Source organism: Platichthys flesus, chromosome 8 (assembly GCF_949316205.1).
Source record: "Platichthys flesus chromosome 8, fPlaFle2.1, whole genome shotgun sequence".
Taxonomy (NCBI): domain Eukaryota; kingdom Metazoa; phylum Chordata; class Actinopteri; order Pleuronectiformes; family Pleuronectidae; genus Platichthys; species Platichthys flesus.
The window spans coordinates 25232540-25241866 of record NC_084952.1 but is presented as its reverse complement, the minus strand read 5'-3'; the positions used below and the strand labels follow the sequence as shown (position 1 = coordinate 25241866).

At 42.6% G+C, this 9327-nt stretch overlaps 1 long non-coding RNA gene across 1 annotated transcript; it reads left to right on the top strand.

Annotated features, from left to right (window-relative positions):
• Nucleotides 1–8063: 8063 nt before the first annotated feature.
• Nucleotides 8064–8524, top strand: LOC133958612 (uncharacterized). The gene is made up of 3 exons (XR_009921709.1): nt 8064–8152; nt 8229–8320; nt 8407–8524. It is a non-coding gene; the product is annotated as an uncharacterized LOC133958612 (long non-coding RNA).
• The last annotated feature ends 803 nt before the right edge of the window (nt 8525–9327 follow it).

The following is a 9327-nucleotide window of genomic DNA, read 5'->3' as shown; positions in this document are numbered from 1 at the left end:
ACAATCGACCTGATGTATGCTAATGTGAGGGACGCATACAGAGCCACACCACTTCCTCCCCTGGGGAAATCAGATCACAATCTGGTTTTCCTACAACCCGAATACACACCAACAGTGCGAAGACAACCAACCACCACGCGCTCCTTCAGGAAGTGGTCTCCTGAGGCAGAGGACGCCCTTCGGGACTGCTTTGGAACAACGGACTGGAGCGTGCTGCAAGACTCTTTTGGAGAGGACATTGACGGGGTCACACACTGCACTACTGACTACCTGAACTTCTGTATGGACATTGTTGCTCCCACTAAAACGGTGCGCTGCTTCCCCAACAACAAGCCCTGGATCACCAGCAATTTTAAACATCTCCTCAAAATGAAAAAGAGGGCATTCAAAGATGGGGACCAGGCAGAGCGGAAGCGCGTACAGGGAGAGCTGAAGACCATGCTAAAAGAGGCAAAGGATTCATACAGAAGGAAGGTGGAGCAGAAACTGCAGGAGAACAACATGAGAGAGGTGTGGGATGGCATGAAAACCATCACTGGCTGCAAGAAGAGCAGCGGCACGGTTGAGGGGGATGTGGTGAGAGCCAACCAGTTAAACCAATTCTACAATAGGTTTGACAATCCGGCTACAGGGGGAAATTACTGTTTTACACCCAGTTCTCACCCCCCCTCCCCGTCAGCCCCATCAGCTGCTGTTACCCGCTCACTGCATGCCTCAACCCCCTCACCCTCATGTCCCCAAGATCCCCCTCTCCCCCCTGCTCGGACTACAGCCAGTGGGGCCCCACTCCCTCCAGCTTCCAACTCACTGCCATTCCACACAGCTGCACCCCTCCCTCAGGCGATCACCCAGAGCTCCCCCCTCCCCCCTACCATCACTGTGGAGCAGGTCACAGGAGAACTGAGGAGACTGCGCCCTAGGAAAGCAGCCGGCCCTGATGGGGTCTGTCCAAGACTTCTCAAGACATGTGCTGTGGAACTGGGTGAACCGCTGCAGCATATTTTCAATCTGAGCCTCCAATTGGGGAAGGTCCCTGCACTGTGGAAAACATCCTGCCTCATCCCTGTTCCAAAGAAGCCACACCCCAGTGTGCTGAATGACTTCCGGCCAGTCGCATTGACATCACACATCTCAAAGACTATGGAACGACTGCTTCTTCAGACCCCAGGTTCGCCATGCACTCGACTCGCTGCAGTTTGCCTACCAGGAGAAGGTGGGAGTGGAGGATGCCATCATCTACCTCATGCACAGGGCACACTCCTATCTAGACAAGGGGAAATGTGCTGTGAGAATCATGTTCTTTGATTTCTCCAGTGCTTTCAGCCCTGTACACATCTGACTTCAACTACAACTCGGAGTCATGCCACATCCAGAAGTTCTCTGACGACTCTGCTATTGTGGGATGTATCAGAGATGGCCGGGAGGGGGAGTACAGAAGCCAGGTGGATAACTTTGTGCAGTGGTGTACACTCAACAACCTGCAGCTGAACACCACTAAGACCAAGGTCTGGTGGTGGACTTTAGGAGGTCTCAGCCTCCTCTGCTCCCCGTCTCCATCGAGGGGGGCAGTGTGGAGGTGGTCAACACCTTCAAATATTTAGGAGTCCATATGGACAATAAACTGGACTGGTCAGCAAATGTGGACGCAATCTACAAGAAGGGTCAGAGCCGGCTCTACTTCCTGAGGAGGTTGAGGTCGTTCAACATCTGCAACAAACTCTTGCGCATGTTCTACCAGTCTGTTGTCGCCAGCGTCCTTTTCTATGCTGTTGTTTGCTGGGGAGGCAGCATAAAGAAGAGGGATGCAGGGCGTCTGGATAGGCTGTTGAGGAAGGCGGGAGCTGTCGTTGGCTCTGAACTGGACTGCCTCACAACAGTGGCTGAGAGCAGGTCCCTGAGTAGGTTGCCGTCCATCTTGGACAATGAGCACCACCCACTTCACAAAACTCTCATTGGTTAGAGGAGCGTTTTCAGTGGCAGACTCCTGTCATAGTCATGCACATCGGAAAGGCTGAGGAGGTCCTTTGTCCCCAGAGCCATTCGGCTTCATAACGCCACACAGAGGGAGAGTTGGGGGGAGAGATCTTCCCGGCATGAAATTACAATATCCGTGGCACCTATTGCACTTCTTTCCGTCCTGGGAGAGGGATCCCTCACATGTGGCTCTCTCTGAGGTTTCTACGTATTTTTACCTGTTAAAGGGTTTTTTCGTAGTTTTTCCTTACTCTTGTTGAGGGTTAAGGACAGAGGGTGTCACACCCTGTTATAGCCCATGAGAAGAATTGTAACTTGTGAATATGGGCTATTCAGGTAAAATTTGATTGATTGATTGATTGATTGATTGATTGATATTCCTATATATATATATATATATATATATATATATATATATATTTCTGCTGTTTTTATAATATATATACAGTTTATATTTTGTTGTATTAACCACTCCAGCACAAAATCACTTTAAATACTGGACACTGACACAATCACATCCTTGCATTCCATACCTGTATCTGTATATATGCTCTCCGTATGTGATATATGTGATTTATGTGATTTATGTGTATATGTCAGTGATGTGTTAAGTGTACAAGCTACTGGATGATCTGAATTTCCCTCGGGATTAATAAAGTATCCATCTATCTATCTATCTATCTATGAAACACCTCTTTGTATTAATTCTGGCATGACCTCTCACTTCCTGAGAACCTGTGCTTGTTGCGCAAACCCTGTGTCTGAGTCAAAAAGATGGACATCATCCCAAGAAAAGAAACAGTTGTAGCATAAGCATTATTGATTATCTAGATTATGCAGCTAATATTTATTCACAGGATATAGGTAAAATATGGTCACAAGATACAGAGAAACATAGATATCTCAACATGACACGTACAGCTGGGGTCTGAGCGTTTCCGCATTTCTCATGCTTGCGCCGCGTAGTTTACAGCTCTGAGGTTTGGTTTTGATGATCGCATTTATGTGATTTTAATGTCCCATATATTGTCTTTCTGTAATGAATATGTCACGGAAGCGCGATGTTTTCATGCGTAGGCGGCACATGAGCGTTGTTGTGGTGATTCTTTCGGGTCAAAATAAAATAAAAGTATACTCCTGATCATTGACGATACTGCAGAGTTGTGTGGTGGCCATCGCGAAGGAATATTTCTGCTTTTTTTCCGAGAAAAATCGTAATTTCATTGGTTTGTTGCGGCAATTTACACTACAGTTCCCATGAGTCTCAGCGACCGTTGCTATGGTGACGACGCCAGCTTTTAGTATAACGTTTTCTTTTGCCGCTGGGTGGTTATCGTCAGTGGCGAAATACTGCCCTTTAGCAGTTATATTGAAATGCAAAGAAGTGTATAATTAAAAATCGCCCTGCAACAAACAGCACAGGAAACAGAATTTGAAGCTTTCTGATTGGCTGAACTGGCCCAACTATGTAAGCCAATATTCAGTGAACATCATTTGTACGTTTTATTTGCACCTTCTTAAGTCAGCACAGTTAGAAAGTAAAGCTTTTATATCAGGATAAGCTATATTTTACTGTAAAATGGACATTATTATACGACGCGCGCAGCATCACCTGCAGGCGACGGCGCGTTTCCGGTGGAGATCTGCTCATCGGGTAAGTTGGGTTTCTGCTGCCTGTGTGCCTGTGTGCCTGAAATGTCATTAATGATGCCGTTCGTTGCCTTGACATGCTTAGTTTATAAATAAAGCCAATGAGCCAAAGCCTGGTCGATAGTTTGGACTTTGTCAGCAACATAAATTTTATTTTTCACGGTGAAAATAGGTTTGCTAGCTAGCTTACGATCAACATAAGCTAGCGCAATGCTTCATTTCCATCAGCTGAAAGGTAGAATCGTTAAAAAAAAAACATCAACCTTTTTAAAGAGTAGAATGTGACTGTGGTACAGTTGCCAGTCTCTTACCGTAATTACTGAAGACGCCACGGAAAACTACAATTCCTTCATTCGGATACACATTTTAAACCTATCAATATTAATATAGGCACGACTGTGTAGTAAACAATTACATGTAGGTTAATCAAGATACATTTTCGGATTACAAAAGAATAATATAACAATAACAATATGCTAAATGCCTATTATTATAGCCACTGAAAATGTGTTGAGATGTTTACATTTATTTTGAATTATATGTATGGATTTTTTTTGTATTTGGTTACTACATTAACTTTCTTTGTTCCCTCTGCAGATACATCCAACCAAAAGAGAAGTCATCCTACACCCAAACCAAAAAAAAAAAAAACTTTTAAGAGCCAATCTCTTTATCTTTACCACTGTCTATCTCTCAACCTGTTTGTCTGTCTAGACCTGTCTGTCTCTGTCTCCTATACAGATTCAGTTTGTATATTTGTATTACTTGTCTGTCTCTCTGACGGTATCTGTCTGTGTTACAATGTCTTACAGACATACCATTGACCGAAATAGTCCCCACTTCAAAGATGGGAGACTCATAGCTACTGAAATTGCTTTTGACCAGGCTTTAGCTGAAGCCCGGGTAAGTATTTTTTATATCTCATTTATTGTGTAGTTCAACTGATGGGTGACAGTTCCCAGGGCACAAGGGCTCACTGAATGGTTTGATTGTAAATTATGAATAATATGCTATGGCCTTCACAATCACCACATCTAAACACCCTGTCCATCACAATCATTAAAACACAAAAAGGGAATATCTTTATATAATTTTGTTTGGCCCTGTACAGTCAAAGCATTTTTGCATTGAAGCTATTCAATTTCTCAGTAACACACTATGTTGGGGTTTTCCTTCATTTGTCACCTCTCCTTTGGTTTCAGTATCTTTAACTTTGTCACTCTTACACAGAGAGCATCTGAGGAGCGGAAAAGAGCACAGCCTAAAGGAGACCCTCCACAGACCTCTAAAAGGGCCCGTGCAGGACGAGGCAAGCCCAGGGGGAGGCGTGGAGGGCGACATCGAGCCTCAGCCTCAGGTTACAAATCTGAATTTGTATTTATTTTTATTTTTATTTGTATGAATTAAATAAATGGTAGACTAAATCAAATCAGAACTTATTGTTGAGAGTTTAAAATATTACAGTCAAATCACATTACCAAGTTCTTAACATATTATATCTGTTTTTTATAAATTGTTAATCATTATGTAGGTTGAAAGAAATATGAATGCAGTGATAATCTAACCTGTTCTTGTTATTCTATGCACTGTTTTACATTCACATGCCCAGCTGGGTGCCCCCCGTCATCCAGTGTGGAGGTTCCATGTACTGAACCCTCAGCACAACTAAATCCTCAAGAGAAGTTTGGTAAGTCACAGTGATCAATTTAAGTTTAAATCTAAATTAAATGTCTAATTACAGTTATCAATGAGACAGAAAAATCACAACAGATGGTACCATGCATGGATTAATAGATTACAATTTGGGTCAGTTCCATATTGAACCATAAAATTATGCATTTATTTAACATATTGATCAGTTGGCTTTTAATGGTTCTCATGTAGATCATTGTTCATAGCTCAAGTTCCTATTTTCTTTACAGAAAAAACTATGGAGATGCTCTGTACTTTTTTAGCCTCATGTCCCTCTGCTGACCCTCAAAGAAACTCTGCGTCATCGTGGTCTTTCTGGCAGCAGAAAGCCTCAGAGCGCTGGAAAGAAGCAAGACCGTACCACCTAACATGCCTTATTGATAAAGAGGCTGTTGGTCAACCCTTGTGTGGCCTCTGCCACGAGCCTGCTGTTATCAGGTTGGATCTCATTTATATAATATCAAACTTATTATTAATCTATTTAGCCAGGGTTGGCTTGTTGAGAATTAATGCTTGGTGCCCTGCTATGTATTGTTAGCTAACATGCATGTAAGAGAAAAGATGGATACCAGGAAGAAACCTAAAGGAATATGAAAAGTTAATCTTAGACCATGGGTCTGTGAGATGACAGTGCGGAACACTGTCACCATGCTACCACGCAATAAAATTGATAAACCTTGTATCAAACTTAATTCAGAATATCTTTAGTGGAATGTATAGTACTTTATGAGTTATTCACCTGAAAATGCTAATCATTATATTAACATAATTTTGAATTTCCTCCCTAGGTGCAGAGAATGTCTACCTGAGGAGTGGTTCTGTGGGGACTGTGATGTACTGCATCACAAAAAACAACCTCTCCACAACAGGGAAGCTGCGATTGATGGGTTTTTTAAAGCCATTCCTCCAACCACATGCAACATGAGAGGGGAGGGTGGATATTGCACCCATGAGCATGGTGTGTTCTCATAAAAGCTTTTGATTTTGCTGTTCACATGTGTCTGCAGCCAGGTAAAGATCATCTACATGAGTGTTTTTCTTTCTTTTTGCCAGCATGCATTTTGCCAACTCAAGGTGCAAAGCTGCTCGTCTGAAGGCACAAACTTCACTGTGTCTCCAGGCAAACCAGTGATTTTAATCACCATCAATGGTACAAAACAAGTTACCTTTTTTTTTTTCTGTTGTAAATTTGATTTGTGTTGACATTTCTGTACTGTGGCACTGTGTTTACAATTGCAGTAGTGTCAAACTCATGGTATAGCACATGTTATTGTTATTAATCCGAAACATAAACAGACATTTTTGTCATTTTGGCTGCATGCAACTGGACTGGAGGTCAAAAGATGGAGATTTCAACTGGAATGCAGTGTGACTCTAGTAAAATGCGTAATAATAATATTATTTTTTTTGTTTTAATTGCTTCAAGGGCGTTATGACTTGCACCAGCCATTATATGTGTGTGCATCGTGTCAGCAGCAGTGGACACCCGACTTAAAAGACCTCCTTAAGAGTGGATATTGTCCGGCAACTGTCAACACAGCCACACTGTACACGTTGGACCTCCTTAGCTCCTTTCAGGAACTCAAGGTTATCCCTCCAGGATTCTCCAGACAGGTTTTTGCTAAGCTGCTGGAGCATCGCACAAAGTGTGGAGGAAGAGTAAGTAATTGTTTTTCACTATGTTAATACATGTCTTCTCCATAAGCAAACAAAATCTCCAAAATAACCATTTAATTCTATGTCTTCCAGTCTGGACATATCAGTGGCGATGCACTGCAGCGTAGCTTCTTGGAGTTTTCATTTGCTTCCTTTGAGGAAGAGCAGCTCTGCTGTGGTGAACCTTTCACCTGCCCAGCATGCACACCAGAAATGCTGGCTGTTACGACAGATGGGAACAGGAAGCTATATCGCTTTCGCCGAAGTGGAAGGTGCTCTTTCTTCCAGTGATTTTATTGATTTATCTGTATACTTTTTGTAATTTCATGGATTGATTTCCTATTTTTCTGTCTTCCTCAGCTCTGCTGACCCGGGTTTTTTTGAGGGGCTCTTTGTGGCTAAAGACGGTGCAGTGTCTGAATTTGTGGACACCGTGCGGAGATCAGTGAAAAATGCAAGTTCTTATCATAATTTGACAAAACTATTTAATAAAACAAACACCTACTGTTTGTCCTACCTTGATATCCTTCCCACTGCAACTTGCATATATTATATGACACCATTGCTTTAATTTAATATGATTTGTTATGCGTATCTTGTCATTGACACAGGGAAGAGGCACATGTGGGGACTCACAGTGGACAGCAGCAAGGGAGACTTCAAGGAGGACTTCCAAACTCGATGAAGAGGGGATGGAAGTTGCTGTGTGTCGCCATGGATTCCTTCTGAAGGCGCTCAATATGTACAGGGGTGAGATATTTGCTTACCCCCTGTTTCTTCAGAAGGAGCTCATGCCAGCCAAGGCACAGTTCTTTGCCATGGATGTGGCCTGCAAATACTGGCCATATCTGGAGAAAGCTGCCAGTGTCCTTCCTGCTCTCCAGGAGCTGACCAAGATGAAACCCTTCCTCAGTGTTATGCATGCTCGTGCTCATGCTACTAAGTGTGAGGTATGTTTAATATTTTTGGGATCATATGTGCATTTCTAATGCTCACAGCCACATTAATGATATAAAATTGCTGTCTTTTTGCTTGACTATTGCACCTATCCTTTGCTAACAGATTAAATGGAGTGGTAGGAACCAGGAAGGGGCAGTGACAACTGCCGGTGAGGAGGTGGAGCAGGTCAACAGCTATCTGTCCCGTTGCGCCCTCACAACAAAATACATGTCTAAAGCAGGTGATTAGAGTCTTCCATATCCTTGCATACCTTCTTATATTGTATATATCATAACCTCATTATTTGCTTTCAACAGCACGGGTGGACATGCTTACATTGCATGCAGTGGGGTGGAACCACAAGAAAAATGGCGCTCTACATCAGGCCCTTTCCACAAGATATGTGAAGGTAAGTCTCATGTGTCTCCCTTTAATAGTTTTATGTACACTTGGCCTGTTGTCAGTCATACAAACTATTGTGTAACACTTTTTCAGACCTGTCAGAGACTCATTGATGAGACTGCAAGGCTAGCTGAACTGCAAACACAGCTACAGTGCTCAGATGAGACAGTGTCACAGTGGACCTCAGATGTGAAGGAATGGGCAGCTGATGGTAAGCATGACCAAATAATATATATCCCTTTCTAATATTTTGACTGACTGAATTCTATGGATGAAATTTATTGATTAAAACAGATGGTGACATCACCTGCCACCAGCCAACAACATGTCACTATTAGATGTTATGTATATTCGTGTCGTGTTTATCGTAACTTCAAGTTTCCCTAAAGGAAGCGTACATACCAAGTTATACAATCAGGTTGGGTTAAAGGGATTTGATATGTCAGACCAATTCAAACATTGAAACTGTGTGTTGGGTTATTTTCTATCGGCCTTATTTCTACAGAGACACTACAGACATCTGATCCCACTGAAGACACCACACACACAGGCCTTCAGCAGTCCATTGGGGGCCTTTACCTTAGTGTGAGGCAGCGGAAGCAAACCCTCTACCGTCAGAATGGTATGCCTATATTATATAACGGGTTGAGGAAATCTAATTGTTGTATTTAAGAATTCTGTTAACACTTCACCAACAAATACAGTAAGTACGTAAACTAGTTGCTGTTAAGCTAATTTAGTAAAGTATTACTATTATTATTGTTAAATTCTGTTCTATAAGTGACCAACTGTGTGCAGTGCATTTTTGTTGATGTTGAACAGTTCTGTCACAAACCTCTGTCTTCTTTTCATAACTTTCTAGACAGCAGCAAAATTCGCCATCGCCTTCGAAGGAAGCTGGCAGAAGAGAAAAAGGCCCTTTTTCAGGAGATTCAAAACCACAATCTTCTTGTGCAAGCCTCTGCCACAATTGATGCAGCCATGATGGAGCATTCCCTGACTGGAGAGAGCACT